The following is a 22642-nucleotide window of genomic DNA, read 5'->3' as shown; positions in this document are numbered from 1 at the left end:
GTGCTTGGAAATCATTAATTCTTCCCTCAAATTGTCAATAGCCAGTCCACATCTGTAGTTTTATCAACCTTCCAAATCATTCAAGTCAAAGAGACAATCAGGCGTTGAAGTTTTTTTCTAAACATCTACAACATTTTTTTGTAAACTGAAAAATAATTTTTGGACATTTATAGAACTAGGAGGAAACCCAATATCCTAAAATGTTAACACTCTGACTCTGGCATCTTGTATATCTGATTTAATCCTCACAACAACCCCATGAGGTAGATTCCATCCTCCTTTTATATGAAAACAATCGAGACCTAGAGAATTTAGTAACTTGCCCAGAGAAACAAAGCCTGCAATTGGCAGAGCCCGATTTTGAAAGCAAAATGAGCCGGTTCCAAAGCCTCTGTATTGGCTTCTATACCATGCTGCCTCAGTTCCCATGGTTTTAATAAGGATAATACTGAACTCACTGGGTTGACGTGAGGACTAAATGGAAGAGTTTATTTGTATGCTTAGCACATTATTTAATATCAACAAATATAACTATTGCTTAAAGAAAAACTCTCTCAGTGGACATAAATTTCCCACTCTCAATTTCCTACCAGTGTCTTTTTTTTTTTTTTTAATCATTTCCATATCAGTTCTTTGCTTGTGCATGTGTACACCTTCCTACAGGGGATAGTTTCACAGGTAAGTCAGGAGCTATGAATTTGTTTCTCAGCCTGTGGTATAAGAAGAATGAGAAAAAAAATGACAGAATGCGATTTAGAGGGAAGAAATCATTTTTCCTAGAGGAAGCTGTGATGTTTTTGTATTTTAGCGGTATGGAATAATGGCACCCCAAGCTGAGTGAAATTCCAGCTGTAGCCCCCGGATGCTGCATAGAGAACGCCGCTGCGTTCCCTTACCTACAGGCACAGTAGCTGTCTCGCGTGGCCACTGCAAGTCCTGTTTCTGTGTGTGTGGAGACTGACCAGCGTGTGGCCTTCCTCCTAAGAATATGCCTGGGCTACTGCTGCACGTGCTTGATTCAGCTGGCCTTGAGCTCAAGGATAATACCTTCTGTAAAGCCAAGCACAGCCTTTTCTCCCCGTGCAAACAGGAGAACTACTCTATCTTCTGCTCAGAGGCCAGCAAAGTCCCGCCGTCAGTTTTCCCTTTCCTTTCTTCTCCATGCTTATTACAGAGTGTACGTTTAAAGAGTCTCCTTCTTCACTGTAATCGGCCACCCTCTCCTTCCTGAGTCATTTGTGGAAGTGATTGTAGGACCACTAGCATCAGAGTCTTCCCTGCACGATTCAGGCCAGCAGAACTCGCTGTTTAGATGGGCAATTAACCCAGATATGAGTGAGTAAACAGCCCAGACATTCTTAGGGAGGAAGCACTGCCATGGGCCACTGCATTGAAGGAATTAGCATTCCTGCAGACAAGCCTTGGAGGGCAGTGAGCAGAGAAGGCTTCTGGTGGCTGCAGGACCTTCCTCGGTGGCAGCAGTAGACAGAGGGACTCAGAGAAAAAACAGGAAAAGGTGCCTGACTCAGTAGGATGTCAAAGGTCAGATGTCATCTGTGTATGAGAGAGAGAGAGAGAGAGAGGGTTTTTGTTTGTTTGTTTGTTTTTTGAGGTACACGGGCCTCTCACTGTTGTGGCCTCTCCCGTTGCGGAGCACAGGCGCCGGACGCGCAGGCTCAGCGGCCATGGCTCACGCGCCCAGCCGCTCCGCGGCATGTGGGATCCTCCCAGACCGGGGCACGAACCCGTGTCCCCTGCATCGGCAGGCAGACTCTCAACCACTGCGCCACCAGGGAAGCCCGAGAGAGAGGTTTTATAAAGGACTCTGGAGAACTGTGTTCAGGCAGAGTGAGGTTTTAATGTGTTAAGGGATTTAGGAAAAGAAATCTAATCCAAAGTAAGGTATTGTTCGAGTATCAGCCCCCTGCAAAGCCTCAGCTATTAGTGTATTCCTTATCTCTAGCCAAAAGAAAAAGTAGGAAACCTTATGCGGAGTCCACTTTTACAGTTTTCATCACCAGCATAATGGGTGAGGTAAGAAGCCATCAGAGACGTTTGCTTTGTCCTCAGCTACCTCGGTGGTTTTCATGCCAGTATTGTCAGAAGACTGGTCTGACCTTCTGCTGACATCTTCCATCTATCTCCCAGCTCTCAGGTCTACCTTGGGAATGCACATTCAAGTTGTGTATTCAGCTTGAATCCTTCCTTCGCAAGGGATATTGCAGGATGGCTCTAAAGCCCAGTATTGAAGTCTGGAGGTTGATGGTTCCACAGGTGGTCCAAGCGGCTCCAAGATGTCAAGGTATTAGTCAGAGTCTCTAAGACTCAGAGTTACCAGGCGGCTGCTACAACTAAAATCCTTATCTTCTCATATAGCTCGTGAACTGCCTAGTTGACCAGCATGCAGGAGAGGTACCCAGAGGATTCAGCACAGCTGATGCCAAACCATTCCATTAAGCACACTTGGAGACAGAAGAGCTATGCATTCAATTCTGTCCTTACTGCTGTCCCCCGACCTCCTGCAGCCTCAGCCGTACAGCCAGAGCTTTCTGAAGACTGGGAAGATTGCCCTCCAAATTCTCAGGAGTGCCGGGGTAAAGTCCTAAATCAAATGCCTAACTATCCTTACGCAGGTGAAACTAATGGTATTGATGGGAAGGAGTAGTGATGATCAAGAGAAGCAAAAGAGAGACAGGAAAAAATATATAAAGAATTGAGGAAGGAAAAATCAAAGAAAGATAGAGAGCTGCAAAACGGACTTAAATATTTTTTAGTGATGGGTCAATCTGCCTGATAAACTCCAAAAAGTCTCCCCAAACTCAGAGGAAAAGGAAAAAAATTATGAGAGATAAGATATGAGACAGAGGGACTTCCCTGGTGGTCCAGTGGTTAAGAAGCCACCTTCCAATGCAGGGGACATGGGTTCTATCCCTGGTCGGGCAACTAAGATCCCACATACCACGGGGCAACTAAGCCTGCACACCCCATCTACTGAGCTGGTGCACCCTAGAGCCATACGCCACAACTAGAGAGAAACCCACACGCTGCAACTAGAGAAGACCACGTGCCGCAGCGAAGACTGGACGCAGCCAAATAAATAAATAAATATTTTTTAAAATATATGAGACAGAGAAGGACAAAGCCAGGATATCCAAAATATTTTTAACAGAGGGCCAAAAAGGGAGCATATTGCTGATAGAGGAGAAACTGTTCTTGTGTCCCAAGACAGGAGGGGTCCTCAATAAGGGGAGGGGGATATACATCCCACAGATCTGTAAGGGGGAGGGGATTTTGAGATAATAAAAAGTGCAAGGACAGACTTCTATTCTGTGACATACATTTAAACCATCACATTGAACTTCTCCTGCCTCTCTTTCAAACTCCCATTGCAACAGGCAAAGGAAAATAATGACGGGGGAAATCTGCCATTGTTCAAAACTGAAAAAGGATTCCACCCACATAACAGACATTTTAAGGAATTTCTCTAAGACGACACAGATGAGACCAGTTTGAGAGAAGGCTTTGACAACCCTCAATTTACCTCACAGAAAAGAAAGGTATCTCTAGGGAGCCACCCCCATCAGAACCCAGCAATGCTCCTGAGGTTGGTTGTAACAAAGGCTGTAGGCAGAAATGAGCCACAGAAAAGGCAGGAGGGGCAAATCTCCATCCTCTTGAAGAATCCAGGGAGTGTCCAGGTACCGGGGTGCACACAGGGCAGGGACCCCTTGGCGGGGGCTCTCACATTTGATGCCTGGCACAGAGAGCACATTGCCGAGGGGGCCGTGGTGAGGGCAGCCGCACTGGCTCCCAGCTAGCGTTATGTGGTTACACGTGCAGGGGAAAGAAACTCTTCAACGTGCAGGTGAAATGCAGGGGCTCTTTCGGGAGCCTCCCACAGACACCTGGCTCTTTTTTCTTTCATCCATTCATTCCACACATGTCCATGACAAGCCTGTTATGTTCCAGGCACTAGGGATTCAACAATGGACAAGTAAAGTGCTCTCTTCTTTGTGAAGCCACACAGACAGAAGAATCAGGTAACCTCTGAAGGAAACACATCATCTTCATGTTTGCTGCATAAATGCCAAAACCAACAAAGCAATATGTATGGAAAATGCATTTTGGGGGGGAAATGATTGTAACACAAAATTCTGTTTCTTACCAAGCTATTTCAGACAAGCAGCTGTAAAAAATGTAAATCACTCATGTACCACCCCAATGGAAAAATAAATAAATAAAAAGACTCCACCGAAAATATTCCGGCCAAGCAAATAAACTCAGTAATGTAAAAGAAATAGTGTAACGGAAATGGCAGTGAATGATAAAGCAGTAACACTTTTGAGCCTTACTCCCGATTTTTAATATATTGTGGCACTCACTGTTGGATGCCAATAGAATGGACATTTTCCTTTTCTTCCTGCTAACAGAATCCCAGTTTTGTGTGATTGACAGCATGCGCTGACCCAGGGGATGAAGCAAGAGGATTCCTTGCCCATTGTTGATGATTGGCTTAGGGCTGGACATGTGACTAAGTTCTGGCCAATAAAATGTCAGGAAAGTCTCCTGTTAGGCTTCTTGGGTAGAAATTTGCTGCTTCTTCTTCTTCTTTTTCCTTTTAATTGAAGTATAGTTGATTTATAATATTATATTAGTTTCAGGTGTACAGCATAGTGATTCAGTATTTTTGCAGATTATACTCCATTATAGGTTATTACAAGATAAAGGCTATAATTCCCTGTGCTATACAGTATATCCTTGTTGCTTATCTATTTTATACATAGTAGTTTGTATTTGTTAATCTCATACTCCTAATTTGTCCCTCCCCCTTCCCTCTCCCCTTTGGTAACCACGTTTGTTTCTGTATCTGTGAATCTATTTCTGTTTTGCGTATACATTCATTTGTATTTTTTCAAGATTCCACATATAAGTGATATCACACAGTATTTGTCTTTCTCGGACTTTTTTCACTAAGTATAATATTCTCTAGGTCCATCCATGTTGCTGCAAACAGAATTTCGTTCTTTTTATAGATGAATAATATTACATATTGTGTGTGTGTGTGTGTGTGTGTGTGTATGTATACCACATCTTGTATACACACATACACCCCACATCTTCTTAACCCAATTTGAACATTGGGGTGCAGATTATCTTTTCAAATTAGTGTTTTAGCTTTTTTGCAGATATATACCCAGGAGTGAAATTGCTGGATCATTTTAGTTTTTTGAGAACTTCCATACTGTTTTTCATAATGGCTGCACAAATTTACATTTCAACCAACAGAGTACAAGGATAGCCTTATGAGAGTTCCCTTGTATGTTATTTGTTGTAGCTTTCAGACTTAGTAGCGTCTGAAGTCTGGGAGGTATAACCTCTAGACTTTGCTCTTTTTGTCAAGATTTCTTGGGCAATTTGGGGCCTTTTGTGGTTCCATATGAGTTTTAAGATTATTTGTTCTAGTTCTGTGAAAAATGTCATGGATATTTTGATAGGGATTGCATTAAATCTGTAGATCGCTTTGGGTAGTATGGCCATTTTAACAATATTAATTCTTCTAATCCGAGAACATGGGATATCTTTCCATTTCTTTGTATCATCTTCAATTTCCTTCATCAGTGTTGTATAGTTTTCAGAGTATAGGTCTTCCACCTCCTTGGTTAAGTTTATTAGGAGTTTTCTTTTTGAAGCCAGGCAATGAGGTAGCCTGACCTTTCTTCCTGTCTTGAAGATGGTTGTCTAAGGATGAAGTATCTGGAGTGTGACATCCATCCTGTGACCATGAGGAAAACGCCAAGAGAATCTGAGAGCACCTTGGCATTTTAGAGCTGCTGAACGAAACATAGACCTGCTGAACCAGCCATAGACCTGCTTCCATTCACTCTCCTTTCTATGTGGTGTAATTAAATGTCCTTAATGTCTGAGCCACTGTTAGGTGAAGCTGAAGGTATGGTTGGAAATTTAATAAAACTATTGAAGATAATTCTTGAAAGAAAACATATATACATGGATTAGTAGTCAGGATTAAATCATAGTAATAATCTAAATCTAAAGGCCCAGATTATTGTTATAGAAACTGGAGGGACAGGGTGGCATAGAAGGGAAAATAAAAATGTGCTTATTTTGTTATCACTCACTGAAGAGAATTAATAACTACTATAAAATTATTTTCTTTGATAGATATATAAATTCATTCAAAGATTTAAAGGTCACTAGTAATAGAATAAAAATACAACATTTAACATCCAAATTTCTAGAGGAAAAAAGGGAGCAGAGAGAGATATATTGAGTTAGCAGGAAAAGGGAATGAGGAAAAAGTCCAAGAAATGTAAAAAATGATACATATGATCAGATGGTAGAAGTAAGCACAAATGTATCTGTATTCCAATTAAACATGAATAGTTTTAATTCCCCTTTTAAAATACAAAATCCAACTAGAGGCTTTTAAAAAACTCACCTGTCAGTGATATAAAATCAAAAACTGTAAATACAAACCAAAAGGAATATGGTAGGGTAACATAATTATGAGAAAACTAAAATTTGTAGCACAAAAATGAATTCATATATAAACAAGATTATTTTGGTCAAAACTATTAGAAATGCAAGGAGAGCTACAAGAACAAATTTTCATCCTTTTGTGTGCTAGACTCTCACATCAATGGTCCCCAATGACGCATACTTCCCCGATACCCATGCTCTTGGATTGCCCCCTCCCACACTGAGTCTGGGTTTGACCATGTGTCTTTCTTAGTTCAATGGGACTTCAGTTAATGGGAGGATACAAGCAGAGACTTGAAAAACTCCTGTGCATTAGAGCTTGCTGCCTTAGAATGGTTCCACCACCATGTGCAGAAGCTCAATCTGGTCTACTGGAGGATGACAGGCCATGTGGAGCAGAGACAAGCCACCAGTCCTGAACACAGCCCCTGTCTGATCCACCAGTTGAATTCAGCTGTAAGAGTGAAGCCAGCCCACTCAGAATCCTGAGAAATAATAAAACGTCACTGTTTTAAACCACTAAATTTTGGGGTGGTTTGTTATGCAACAATAGATAAGGGATACCCTTTTTGAAACTGGATCATCTCTTGGCACCTCAAAAGGAAAAAAAGACTTAGTAAATTTACAATGAATTTGGATAATTTATCTAATGTAATTAATTTAATATGTACAAATTAAGATTTTGTATTCTACAAATATACATACATTCCTTTCAAAAATCCTTAAAGATTTTTAAGAAATGAACATATGCTGACCTTCAAATGAAACCTTAAATTCCAGGAAGAAAAAACTTCTGTCTTAGGCTACAGTCATTAACTATAATTCAATTAGATTAGAATTTAATAACAAAGGACAACTTAAACATACAATAAAAACATTTTTTCCTAAATTACTATTGGATCTAAGAGAAAATTAAAATTATACTTCAAAATAGTGATGAGAACAAAGTCAAAATATTTGGGATTCGGCTAAAGCTGAAATTTGTAGCCACAGATTTTCTTTTATTATTAAAAAATAATTAAACTAAATGAAGTAACAACTTTACTGAAATAGAAATTAAAAAATAAAATAAATCTAAGGAAAGCCAAAATGTGGGGTCACAATTAAAGCAAAAATTAGTGAATTAGAAAAGGCAAAAATCAAGGAGTTCCCTGGCGGTCCAGTGGTTAGGACTTGATGCTTTCACTGCTGTTGCCCGGGTTCAATCCCTGGTCGGGGAACTATGATCCACCTGGCGCAGCCAAAAAAAAAAAAAAAGGCAAAATTCAAAATAAATGAAAGAGCATCTTTGAAAAGAATAATAAAAGCATGGCAAGATTAATCATGAGTGAAGAGAAAATACAAAATTTATAGTGTTGGGAATGAGATGTGAAATAGAACATATGTAGAAAAGTTTTTTAATTATAAGAAAATAGTAATGTATAACTCAATGTTAATGAATTTGAATAATTTCATTAAAATAAATAAATTTTTTAGGAAAAATATAATTGCCATATCAACTCAAGAAGAAGTAGAAACTAGAAACAACTAATAATCAGAAGAGAAATGGAAAAGTTGTTTAAAAAATTACTCCATAAAAGATGCCGTTTCCACAGAGTTATAAAGTATATTTCTTTTAGCCTTCAAGGAATTTAATGTCTTTGCTGTTTAAGTAAGTGTTCCAGAACATAAAAGAGGCTGGAAAGTGTCACAGTTCAGTTTTTCAAACTAAAGCAACCCTGATATACCAAACTAACAGAAGTAGCAAAAACAAACAAAAAAGAAAAAAAAAGCTGTAACGACCAATCTGACTTAAGAGGAAAGATGAAAAAAAGTAAATAAAATGCTAGCAAATCAAATCCAAAATGTCATTAAAAACAATATATTAGGACCAAGTAGAGTTTGTTCTGGTAATTCAGGTAATATTTTATTAATAAATAATTACATTTAAAAATTGACATATAATTGACATTATATTGGTGTACAACATAATGATCAGATATTTGCATATATTTTGAATTATCACCTCAATAAATCTAGTTAACATCCATTCTACACATAGTTACAAATTCTTTTTTTTTACATTTTAGCATCAAAGATAAAATGTAATTATCTCTATAGTTACAGGAAAAATATCTTAGATATAGACTACCTCATTAACATTAGGAATACCTACATCAAATCAGCATGTGTAAAATTCTTCATATGAAAACATTAGAGGCAGGAACCAAACAAGGATGCTAATCTAACCACTATTCTATAACATTCTCCATACAATTTGATTTGGTGAAGAATCTTAAGGTTTTTGATACCCATTAACTTTATCCATTCTTTCCCTACTGATCTGAAATAATACCTTTATCATACCACAGATCTGTTATATTCTTGATCCTGCCCATCCCCCAAGCTTTGTATTCTGTATTAATAATTTGTCTATCTCTGCTCTCCAATTTACACTGCTTTGCACTATTTTAACTTCATAATATATTCTTATGGAGATTTAAAATCATACACACACACACACACACAGGATTACCCAAATTGCCCAACAGAAATGTTTAACCAATTCACGTTCCTACCAGCTGTGTGGTAGGTGGTCTCCTACTTTGGGAATTTTCCCCCAAGTCGAGTTAATATAAGTCATTGGTTTTTGGAGTCACGTGTATCTTGGAGAATCTGGTGAAAACTATGAACTATCTTCCCTGCTGCCCCCGTATAGCTAAGTCTTTATCTATGTCCTTATCTTTATCTTTATTTGTGTACCAAATTCTGCATACGATTACATGCATTTACAGACTCTCTGAAGCTTATGCATGGGCCCCAGGTTAACAACTGCAATAAATATTCATCTGTATTTATTCCACCACCTTTTACAATTAATTCTTTATTCCAATTGACATTTTTTTGGGTGATGATTTACAATACATCCCTAAGCAATGTACAGTATGATCCAAATGTTGCTCCTCCCCCCATAAATATGTTACTATACATGCATCAGGAAACAGATAAAGGCTATAGATACACCAAAACGGTTAGCACTTATGTCTGGGTATTTAAGTTGAGTGATTCGTTGTCTATTCTTCTCTCTTCGTCTTCTGATTTAAATATTCCACAATGAATTTGTTTCACTTTTGCAATAAGAAACAAACTGCTTTCTCTCAGCAAGAAAAGCATTGAGCACAGTTGCACGGGTTTCAGTGTCCCCGAGAGTGAGCGATGAGAGGGTTTCTCTTTTTTCATTGAGGTAGAGATGATCACGGGGGTCGGGGAGAGATGAAGCTTGAACACCAACTGTGTGCACTGCTGCACAGCATGGGGGAATCAGGGCCCGTACCACTGGCCCAGACACAGGGACTCAGTGTGCACTGGGGCCTGTGATGGGCAGACACTGTGCTCCTGGAACAAGGGCCCTGTGTCTACCACCATCCAACACAAAGGACAGAGGTCCCCTGTTTACTTTGGATTCGAAACGTTCAAATGAGGGAGAGCAGAAACATTTGAGTTTTCCCTCTTTTCAGTTTCTTACAAAAAAACAAATTGTAGTGAGGCGGGGATTTTTTGGCATCTTCCCTGAATAAAAATCAAGCAGACTAGATTGCTGAGGGAGTCTTAAAGAGCTTCCCTTGTTTATTATTTGTTTTAGATTTATGGCTTAAAGGCTGAGAAGTAGCAGTGACTGACTAGGCCCCGAATTGTCCATTCATTTCCCAGGAAATGGGGCATACTCAGTGCCTCGGTCAGCTGGAAAAAATGACCTCTGACCTTTGGCAATAAGCTCATTCTAGGCTGGAAGCACCCATGTCTTCATGGCCATGCCTTGTCCTCCCTCCCTTCCACCCAACCTCTCACACACTGGAACACTCTTTTCCTTTCAGGTACTCATTCAAACCCCCACCTGTTAGAAAATCAGACCTATAAAAGGATAGAAGTTTTATTATACAAAGGAGTCTTTATTTTATTTTTTTTGCCGTTGCGGAGCACAGGCTCTGGACGCGCAGGCTCAGCGGCCATGGTTCACGGGCCCAGCCGCTCCGCGGCATGTGGGATTTTCCTGGACCGGGGCACGAACCCGCGTCCCCTGCATCGGCAGGAGGACTCTCAACCACTGTGCCACCAGGGAAGCCCCATACAAAGGAGTCTTTAAATCATAAAAGTCAAGGTGGTTCTACAGGGAAAGACCGTGTCTGGGACTATGTGGAACGGGCTCTCAAGTTTCTGAGTTCAAATCCTAGCTCTGGCACTAATGACCCAAGGACAACTTTCTGAACCTTTCCAGTTGGCAATTTTCTTACCTATAAAGTGGGGCTAGTCATAGCACTCAGCACACAGCGTCAATAAGGAAGACTAAATGAGATGACGTGTGTTAAGGGCGTAATCAGAGCCGGATGCATGGAAGCCATTCAGTGCATGGTGGATGTCACTGCTGTGACTCGCAACTGTTGTCACCTCATGGGGATAGGCAGGTGCAGTGTCTGCCCAATTTGGGAAGATGAGGCTAAAATGGTGCAACCGCAGGACTGACAAAGCACAGTTTGCAGCGACAGTGACTTTCTGTGTGATGCTGGCTTGTTCTCGAGCATGATATCAGTACTAGTGAAGGGGGTGGACACAGAAACCTTGGGGAGGGGCTTTTACATTTCATGTCTGACCTGCCCTCAGAGTCTGATGTGCTCTTCTAGCAGTGAGAGATTGAGAACGGCCACCTGTGATGAGAGATGTCCCCAGCAGGGGTGTGGTGTGCAGATGGATGGTATGGAAAGGAGAAAGGTGAGACCACTAATTTATATCCATGTTATCATCCTCCGGCCTGTTAAATCCAACCTGTTACTAGCATCATCAGGGGCAGATATCTGAACTGACATGTACTTGGCACATTTCAGATCCTAAGGATTCTTCAGTCAGATCTTCTAGGGATGCTATTCCAAGTTGAATCTCTGGGGATCTGGCACAAAGCAGTGGAATAGCTGTCCAGTAAGGCAGGGCATGCCCACTTCTTTCTCTCTGCTCACTTTTATTGACCACCAGCAGGAACATAGGAAAAAAAAGTAAACCAACAGATTTGAAGCTACAACTAAGATCACACAAAGAAAATTCCTAAAACTTAAGCCATTCCTTCACAACAAGCATTTCTTCCTAAAACAGATAGATGAGCCATTTCTAGCCTCTGAGAAATAATCAGAAAACCAGTCAGTAATAACTTACTTTGGGGTCTGCGCTTCAAGTGACAAGAGCAGTTTCTTTGGCTCTATTTCAGCTTGCCCTCCTTGCTGCCTCCTGGGACCACTTACCCTGCCTCGCTCTCCGGTCAGCTTTTCCTGTTCTTTTCCTTACTCTGCCCATCTCTCACTTTTTCCTTCTCTTTACCAGCAGTATAAGATACTGAACATTCAAATGACTTTTTAAAATTATTTTACTGAAGTATAGTTGATGTACAATATTGTGTTCATTTCTGCTGTACACAAAGTGATTCAGTTACACACACACACACACACACACATATATATATATATATATATATATATATATATACAGTCTTTTTCATATTCTTTTCCATTATGGTTTATCACAGGATATAGAATATAGTTCCCTGTGCTATACAGTAGGACCTTGTTGTTTATCCATCCTGTATATAATAGTTTGCATCTGCTGATCCCAAACTCCCAATCCATCCCTCCCCCACCTCCCCTCCCCCTTGGCAACCAGTCTGTTCTCTATGTCTGTGAGCCTGTTTCTGTTTCATTAAGTTCATTTGTGTCATATTTTAGAAAAATATGTAAGTGATAGCATATGGTATCAAATGATTTTTTATTTAATTTTAATAAGTGAGAGTTTATATTTTACCCTTAGTTTTAAGAGTGTGTTGACCTTTTATCTTTTTTTAATTAAAAAACCCTGAGTTTAGTGGTCTTTATTCAGTGAGTCACGATTCACTTCATTTTTTGTCCTTTTAGTATGTATATAATTCTAAATTAACAACAGCAACAAAAATCCTTTGACTTCTATCCTGGTCTGAAAGATACTTGATGTTGTCATTTTATTTCTTACTCTTGTATGACTGGACCTCTGGTATTTTTTAATTTATTTTTTCCTGTGAGCAATCGTATAAGCCTTCAGGTGCACGTTTGCAAATATAGCAATAAACAGTTCAGCATAATCTGGTTGCTGCCCACAACCCAGCCTTTGCCTATGCCTGAAATGGCACCCCAGATCTAAGAGCAGATGTGCCTGCCCACAGTATCTCTCGCCTGGTCCTTTTCCTACATATCACTAGAGATCTGGCCTTCCAGTTCTCATGGGTCTCCGGATGCCAGACAGGGATATGCCAGTTGACCTGCTTCTCCAGTTGGGCAAGACCTTGGAATTCCCCCAGACTGGACCTCCAGGTGAGGCAGGTTCTATGATATTGTGGTTGGATCACACTGAGTAAGATAACCAGCAATTCCTTCTCATGGCACAACTTACAAAGAGCTTCTGATTAATTATCTCATGTGATCCTTATATCAACCATGTGCGATGAAGCTACCAATGTATCCCCATTTTACAAATGTGTAAGCTGAGGCTCAGAGAAATTAAATGATTCTTCTGGGGTCACACAGCCAGGAAACGTCAGAGCAAGAATCTGAACTCTGGCCTGCGAACTTCAAATCCAGGGCCTGGCACAGTGTGGGCTCAGTAAACACTCATCCCCCTCATTATACCTGCCACAAGCTAAACAGAGGTCATTGCTTCTCTCTTGCAGGGTCATCTCTCCGAGAAAGGACATTATCACCACCAGGACCCTTGGCAAAGAGGCACTGAAGGCACGGTCCTGCCGTGATGGTAACTATTCAGATCTCAGAGCTCTCTTGGACTCTTTGGATTCTCCCTGACAGCTCAGCTGATGAGATCGCTGTTTTATGTACTAGCTGCATCAAAAGAAAGGAATTCCCCCTACCATTTCTCTCAGAAAATAACAGTCAGTAGTCATTGTTACAATATAATAGAAATGTTAACAACCAGATGCACGGAAGAACTAAGTGATCCTGGTGAATCGCCTCTGACTCTGTCCTGCCCACCTTCCACTCCATCCTGTCTGTAGTTTCCTGGGTGCTGGTGGGGGTAAGCTATACAGCAGTTTTCTGACGATAACCAAGAAGGCTTTTTCCTTTTAAATAACAATAGAATTGGCATAATTGAAAGTGAGGATAGAACTTGGAGCCAAGTCAGAGAAGACAGATTGTATGTAGAAGGGCTGTTGAAAATATAAAAGTTGGCTGCATTATTCTTGGGGTCTCAAACTTGGGAAGGTTAAATACCATCATTTTCTCATTTGTTCTGCATTTTGATTCTGAAAAGAGAGCTTGCTTCGCCCCTTTCTTTTTAAAACTTGTGAAAAAAAAAGAGAGAGAGGGAATGATTGAAAACATTACAGCCGAAAGAAGCTACAAAGGCTCTAGATAGTGAACCTAGTGACTAAGAGAATGAGGAATGATGAGTATGCCTCCCTTTGGGAGGGGTTCTCCCTGCGCAGATCTTCACATACAGGAATCTTAACACCAAACGTGTCCTTACATGTGTGGTGGTGGTGACCAATTTGAAAGAAATCAAAATTAGAACAAAGGAGAGTCTGGTACATGTTTAATGATTTAGCTCTATAGATCATTCTACACAACCTAAAATTTGGGAGACATATCCAAATTCCCTGGCTCTTACAGAATTCAGCTGGGAAGTAAGAACCAATACCTGTTCCTCTGGGAATGTGTCCAAAAGTCCCAAGAAGGTAAGAAATCTCTAAATGTGAGATTTAGTTGAAGTAGCCCTACTCACCAAGCTATACTCACAATCAAAATGTCATCCTTCTAATGCTAGTAATAAACTTCTCCCCCTTACTAACATTCTCAGGAAACACACACGCACACACACACAACCTTCCACACCACCAAGACTAAAACTTTCCTAGTTCACTCCTACTCTCCTTCACGGCTCAGCTTAAATATCACCTCTTCCAGGCAGCCTCCTCTGATTCCTCAGATGCGGTCAGGGCCACCCATGAAGTCTGAAAGTATCCTGCAGGCTTCTCAAGGGCACTCATAGCATCTCCTTTGTTCCCATCTCAGGGTGTTTTGTCTGACCTCAAAATGCAGATATGGATGCCCTTCCACCCCACCCCACCCCTCACTAGGTTCTCTTGGGCTTACAAGGATCTTGGGATGTTAAGTGGAAGGACCCCCAGAAGGATGTAAAGACCATGGGCCTCCTGGGTGGGAGTGGGTGGCAGGGTGAGCATTGGAACCATGAGGGATCAGGGCTGGAGGAGAAGGTCGCTGGTTCTGTGAGCCTGACCACACAGCACTATCTTCTCTGGAGTGGCAAGGCTTCTAGTTGATCACTGCTAAGGTGCCTATGGAATCCAGGCACTAAGTCTGTACACTTGAACCCTTGGTGGCGGCTCTCATTGGTCAAGCTTAGATAGAGAGAATGGAGCCTCCAGAAGAATGGGCTACCACTGCAGGGCAACATGGGCCAGGATAAGAGTCAGCCAAAGTGGGAGCCACCGAGCTTGAGGAATGGTCCCTATGCTATTTTCCTGCATGACATCAGCCCAAGGGTAACAGGGGTCACCAGGGTGAACTTCATCAACCTGGGCAATCTCTCCAGAGAGATTTAATTTGACTTAGGAGAAGTAAAAGATCTCTTCCTTCATCTAAATTCATAACTATTATACCCATACCACAATTATACTACATGAGGACTTCCGAAATTGTTGGTTTTTGTCTATCTTTCCCCATTAGAAGTTTATGTACCTAGTGCAGTCTAGAACATAGTCGATTCTCAATAAATATTTATTCAATGAATGAGTGAATTAATCTTTGAAAATTCTTTAAATCTTTCAATAAGCCCCAACCCCTCTTTTGGAAACTTTTACCAAAATGAAATTGTAAAACTATCACCATCCAATATGTTTTTGAGGAATCTATGTTAACGCTGCAAGTTTGAAATCACAATTTTTGAAAAACAATTTTTTTTTAAGGTAAGAATGAAGTTAAGAATAACTTTCACCAGGAGTGGGCCTCATGCCCCTGTGGATGACATACCTTAATTACGTGCTCACCCTCTGCCTCTGGTGGATCCTACTGGACCACCCTGTTCTCTCGCATTTCTCCAGCCTTAACTGCCTGATCAAACGTTTTGAAAGAATAAGAGACTTGAGAAATAAGCACCTGAGACTGGAGTTTTCACTTTGCAGAGAACACATTGAGTGGAGGTTTCAACTGATGGGAAAGACAGTGGCCCAGTGGTTAGAAAATGTGACTTGTCGAGAGGGGTTGAGGGGAGGAGAGACAGGAAAGAGGGTCTCTTTGTGCTGAAGTCAGTACAGTAACATCTGATGTTTATACAGAAAAACAGGTCCTGTGTAAATAGCTCACTACCAGTGACAAAACAATAGCATTCTCTGAGGTCTGGCCTCTGCAGTGTATTTCTTTACTCCATTCATGCACAACTCAAACCAGGCAGTCCTATTTCACAGATTGCTGACACTTCGCCTCTCTCCCTAATGACAAATCTAAACACATATATAAAAAAATGGTAGCCACAAGGAAATGACTTCTGGTTTTAACACCATTTGACTAGAAGTGTATGAGGCAGCCTCTCCCAACTTGTCTTATGTTACTCATGAAAACAAAGAAAATGACAAGAACTCAGAAGAACACTGGAAATGTCAACCCAATCAATGGCTTGACCAGATTCTGGTAGGCATTTTCATTAATCATAAAGTGGGACACAGTGGACTGATACAAACTTATCCAGGTTATGGCTCATGTAATTGAGCTCAGTGGGAAACCAGCTGCCCCTACTTTTTGTTACAGACACAGAGATCCAAGGTCTGTACCAACTAGAACACAAAGTGCTTACCCATATGCTATGGAAGTGCTGCTTTTTGAGGATGCTAGTAATACATCTATTTGGAGGTAGCACCTCCCAGGAAATAACTGGTCAGGAAATGTGTGTGTATGTGAGGGAGGGGGAGGAGGAAGGAATTTTGTGCTGTATTCTGGGATGTGCAATATTTACAAGTTAAACACTAAAAGCGGGGCGGAGACAGGAAGATCCCTAATAGCAGTACACAATATCAGTTGCAGTTTTGCAGGTGACTCCATGGGTCAGAGGAATAGGGAACCGGGTGGAAGAATGTGCTATCTCAGTAGAATGAAGTAGGTGCATGCCTGCTAGAAACTGAAAATTGCTCTGGACACACTCTGCATGTCAAATTGTACTCCAGATCTGAAAAGGAGATGCTCATCACACAGTGGATTGACAGTGTGGTCAAGGGCAACACAATTATACTCACTAGATGCTGATGGCCAGCATCTAGTCTGGAGAGACTTGATCTTAGTTGGAGGTGAGGGAAAAAAAGAAAACAAATCCTGCTGTTTATACCTCAAAACTAGGCATGTATAAAAAATCCTACAGAACAAGGAAAAGCTTGGAGTAAAACTTTCATTGTTTGTAGATGACATGGTTGTATATGTATAAAATTCAATAGAATGTATAAACAATTAGAGTTAATAAGTGACTTTAGCAAGGATGTAGAATACAAGGTCAATATAAATATCAGTTAATTTCTATGTACTGGCAATAAACAATTTAAAATGAAGTAAAAGTGCTATGTACAAGAGCACCAAAATCATCAAATACATAGATGGAAGTAGATACATAGATGGAAATAAATATGACAGAAGGTACATACAAGATCTATACATTGAAAACTACAAAATATTGAATAGAAAAAAATACTAAGGCCAAAATAAATGGAGAAATATACCATGTTCATGGATCAAAACACGTAACATTGTTTAGATATCAATTCTGTCCAAAATGGAGTGTGTTCCCAATCCAAATCCCATGTGTTCTTCTATAATGTGACTTTGCTGCTGCCCCATCTGTATATGGAGTCTAATTTTCCTTTCTTTGAGTCTAGATTGGCTGCATGACTTCCTGGGCAGGTGATAAATGGCAATGCAACTTCAACCTGGTTTACTAGAATACTTATTTTTTGAGACTTCAGTTGCCATGGGGAGCCATGTTGTGAGGAAGCCCAAACTAGCCTATGTGGAGAGATGACATAGAGAGGCCCCATAACTATATGAAGAGAAGACTATATGAATGCCTGGCCAGCCCCCAGCTACTTTAGTTCCCTGATATTCCAGCTCTAGCCATCATCCAACTACAATTGCATGAAACCCCAGAAACATGGAGTTAAGCCCTTTCTGCATTTCTGACCCACAGGAACCAAGGGAGATAATGAAATGATTGTTGTTCTTCTAAGTCACTACATTGTTTTAAAATTTTTTACTGAGGTCTGATTGACTTGTAAAAAGCTATACATATTTAATGTACACAATTCGAGTTTGAGGATTAGTATACACCTATGAAACCATCCCAACATCAAGGCCATAAACATATTCACCACCTCCCAAAGTTTCCTCCCACACCCTTTATTATTATCTTGTGTGTGTGTGTGTGTGTGTGTGTGTGTGGTAAGAACACTTAACATAGATCTACTCTTTTAGCAAATTTTAAGTATACAAAACTTAGCTATAGGCACAATGCCGTGCAGTAAATCTCCAGAACTTATTTATCTTGTGTTGACTGAAAAAATGCACAATCTAAAAGTTGAGAATTATTTTTGTTTGGGGCATTACTGAGGACTTAAATCCAGGATACAGCCTCTCATATAGCTCTGAGGGACTGTTCTGAAGAGGTAAGGAAGGAGACAGGATATATTGGAGTTTTTGCAAAAAAATGTACCAGGTAGTCGAACATCAAAATATTATTGCTGGGCTTCCCTGGTGGCGCAGTGGTTGAGAGTCCGCCTGCCGATGCAGGGGACACAGGTTCATGCCCCTGTCCGGGAGGATCTCACATGCCGTGGAGTGGCTGGGCCCGTGAGCCATGGCCGCTGAACCTGCGCGTCCGGAGCCTGTGCTCCGCAACGGGAGAGGCCACAGCGGTGAGAGGCCGGTGTACCGCCAAAAAAAAAAAAAATTACTGCTAATTAAGGAAAACCCAGACATCTCAGGTTAATAAATTTAGTGCTTTTCTATGTATGGTATGATGCAAGAGTCTGGGCTCATTAAAATTATTCCTTTGATATGCACCTTAACTATCTAGGGCCAGTATCCTGTTTATTTTCATCCTGAGTTCCCCTTAGAGTACACCATTGGGGGTGGCTGCAGTAGCTGAAGGTTTGATGGCCACAACATGCTTTATTTACTGAAATAGCAGGTTACATTCTTTGACCACACTTGCACAACTGAAGCTTCGTACCCTTTGACCCTCAACTCCCCATTCCTCTACCCCATGCCCCTGGAAACCACCATTCTATTTTCTGCTTTCATGAGGTTGATTATTCCACATATAAGTGAGATCATTCAGTATTTGTCTTTCTGTGTCTGGCTTATTTCACTTAGCATAATGTCCTCCAGGTCCATCCATGTTGTCACAAATGGCAAGATTTCCTTTTGTTTTTTGAAGACTGAATAATATTCCATTGTATGTATCTTAGTCTGTTTGGGCTGCTATAACAAAATACCAGAGACTGGTAGCTTATAAACAACAGAAATTTATTTCTCACACTGTGGAGCCTGGAAAGTCCACAGTCAAGATGCTGACAGATCCAGTGTCTTGTTAGGATCCACTTCTTGTCATAGATGGCATATTTTCACTGTGTCCTCACATGGTGGATGGGGAAAGGGAGCTTTCTTGGGTCTCTTTTATAAGAACACTAATCCCACCTATGAGGGCTCTGCTCTCATAACCTAATCACCTCCCATAGTCTGTTTCCTAATACCATCACCTTGGGTGTTAGAATTTCAACAGATGGGTGGGCGGTGGGTGGGAGGGGCACAAACATTCAATCTGTAGCAGTATGTACACACCACATTTTCTTTACTATTCATCTGTCAATGGACATTTAGGTAGTTTCCATATCTTGGCTATTGTAAATTGTGCTGTAATGAACATGGGAGTGCAGGTATCTCTGCAAGATCTTGATTTCAATTCCTTCAGATAAATACCCAGAACTGAGATTGTTGGATCATCTGATAGCTCTACTTTTAATTTTTTCAGGAACCTCCAAATGTTTTCCATAATGGCTCTACCAATTTTCAGTCCCACCTTCAGTGTATAAGCGTTCCCTTTCTCCATATCCTTGACAACGCTTACCTTTAAAAAAAAATAAAGACATCATAGCAGAGTGAAGTGATATCTCATTATGGTCTTGGTTTGCATTTCTCTGATGATTAGTGATGTTGAGCCCCTTTTTATATACTCGTTGACCATTTGTGTGTCTTCTTTGGAAATGTCTATTCAGGTCCTTTGCCCATTTTAAAATCTGGGTATTTTGTTGTTAAGGAGCTAAAGGAGTCTGTTATACATTTTGAATATCAGATATATGGTTTGCAAATATTTTGTTCCGTTGTGTTGTCTTTTCATTTTGTTGATGGCTTCCTTTGCTCTGCAGAAGCATTTTAGTTTCATGTATCCCACATGTTTATTTTTGCTTTTGTTTCCTGTGCTTCTGGTGTCATATCCAAAAAAATCATTGTAAATTGTCAACTGAAAAAAAAATCACAACCTAAAAGTTGAGAATTATGTTTTATTGGGGGCATTACTGAGGACAAATGTCTGGGATACCGCCTCTCAGATAGCTCTGAGGGACTGTTCCAAAGAGGTAAGGGAGGAGCCAGGACATATGGGAGTTTTGTAAAAAACAAATCAAAACAAAACAGGTAGTTGAACATCAGAAGATTACTGCTAATTAAAGAAAAAACAGACATCTCAAGTTAATGAATTTAGTGCTGTTCTATGTATGGGAAGATGAGAATCTGGGCTCATTGAAATCATTCCTATGATATGCACCTTAACTACCTGGGGCCAGTATTCTGTTTTTCTCCATCCTGAATCCCCTCGGTGTGCACCATTGAGGGTGGCTGCAGTGGCTGATGGCTTGATGGCCACAACATCCTTTGTTTATTGATATGGCAGGCAACACTTTTGTCCACACAAGACATAGGTCAAGAAGCTTCCTCCTGAAGGTTCCAGTCCAAGATGGTGACATAGAGGGCTCCTGAATTCACTTCCTCCCATGGACACATGAAATCTATATGTACACGTGGATCAATTCCCTCTGAAAGAAATCTAAAAACTACCTGAGTGACTTCTACCCATTTGGCAAATGAGAAAATGCTCACATCAAAACAGGTAGAAAAGGCTGAGATATACTCTTGCCATAAACCTTATATCCAGCTACAGCAACATACAGTTGGGAGGGAAACCCTGAGGAGCAAAAGGTTTTGACTCAGAATCTAGCACCACAACTTTTAAGACTTCCACCTGAGGAATGGGCTGCCAAAACAACTATTTCTAAAGGCCCCTGGGGCTTGTGTCTACAAAACCCACTAGACGATAGCAAACAAGAAACAGTTCTTAATGGGCTCATGAGGACTCACTGTGGCTCTCCCCTCCAGGGATCAGCACAGAGGGAGCAAACAGAAATGCCCATCTCCCAGTCTTTCTCAAAAGAGGTCTATTCGCAAAAGTTGCTGTCTGGGGGCCAGGATTCTAATTTAGCATACATTTGTGATTCTACCCAGAGACAGGGAGGCTGGCAGGTGTTGTCTCCACATACGCCCTCTGGCCTGCTCCGGGTCATTGGTGTCTCCCTGGAAGGAGCTTGTGCATATATATGATGCATTGGCTTTTGTATCTGACGCATTGGATTTTGTTGGCTTTTGTTGCTGCTGCTGCATTGGCTTTTGTTGTGCATATATCTGACGCATTGGCTTTTGTTGCTGCTGTTGTTTTGACACCCCTCTTGACTACCTGGCTCTGGTGTCCAATTTAGCTTGCATTTGTGGTTCCTACAGAACTGTAACAAACAAAACAAACAGTTTTTAACCAGCTAGCACCCCAGGGTTCAGCACAGGAAGACCAGATAGAAAAGCCCATCTCCCAGCCTTTCCCTGAAAAAGACCTATTTGCATACTTTAGAGGCTGCTCCCTGAGAGTCAGGCTTCTAGTTTAGCACACATCTAGAGGCTGACTGCAAACCTCTCCCAAGACCAGAGAAGCCAGCAGACATCATATCTGCATTCTCCCTGAAGCCCATTCCAAATCACTAGTATCTCCCTGGAGGGAGTTTGTACACACAACTGATGTCCCTGTTTTGTGGCTGCTGCCCAGGGAAAGCAACCCTTGATTGCTTGGCTCTGGTGCCACGTTACACTGTGTTAGACCACATGAACTTAACAGATAGTTATGGAACATTCCATCCCAAAGCAGCTGAACACACATTCTTCTCAAGTGCACATGGAACATTCTCCAGGATAGATCATAAGTTAGGCCACAAAAGAAGTCTTTTTTTTTTTTTTTTTTTTTTTTTTTTGCGGTACACGGGCCTCTCACTGCTGTGGCCTCTCTTGTTGTGGAGCACAGGCTCCCGACGCGCAGGCTCAGCGGCCATAGATCACGGGCCCAGCCGCCCCGCGGCATGTGGGATCTTCCCAGACCGGGGCATGAACCCGTGTCCCCTGAACCAGCAGGCAGACTCTCAACCACTGCGCCACCAGGGAAGCCCAAGAAGTCTTAATAAATTTAAGAAGATTGGATTCAGATCAAGCAGCTTTTCCAACCACAATGGTATGAAATCAGAAATCAATTACAAGAAGGAACTGGAAAATTCACAAATGTGAGTAGATTAAACAATATGGTACTGAAAAACCAATGGGTCAAAGAAGAAATCACAAACAAAATAAAAAAGTATCTTGAGACAAATGAAAGTGGAAATGCAACATACCAAAACTTACAGGATGCAGCAAAAGCAGTTCTAAGAGGAAAGTTCATTGCAATAAATGCCTACATTAAGAAAAAAGAAAGATCTCCAATAAACAACCTAACTTTATAGCAACTAAAAACAGAATAAATAAATTCCAACATTAATAAAAGGAAGGCGATAACAGAGATCAGAGTAGAAATTAATGGAATAGAGACTAGAAAGACAATAGAAAAGAACAATGAAACTAAGAGCAAGTTTTTTAAAAAGAAACAAAATACATGAAACTTTAGGAAGACTTAGAGAGAGAGAGAGAGGAAAGGAAGGAGAGAGAGAGGTATCTCAAATAAA

The sequence above is a fragment of the Delphinapterus leucas genome, chromosome 13, assembly GCF_059928025.1.
Source record: "Delphinapterus leucas isolate spDelLeu-1000000601 "Yukka" chromosome 13, BTC_Dleu_Yukka2, whole genome shotgun sequence".
NCBI classification, from domain to species: Eukaryota; Metazoa; Chordata; class Mammalia; order Artiodactyla; family Monodontidae; genus Delphinapterus; species Delphinapterus leucas.
This window is presented reverse-complemented; position numbering follows the sequence as displayed.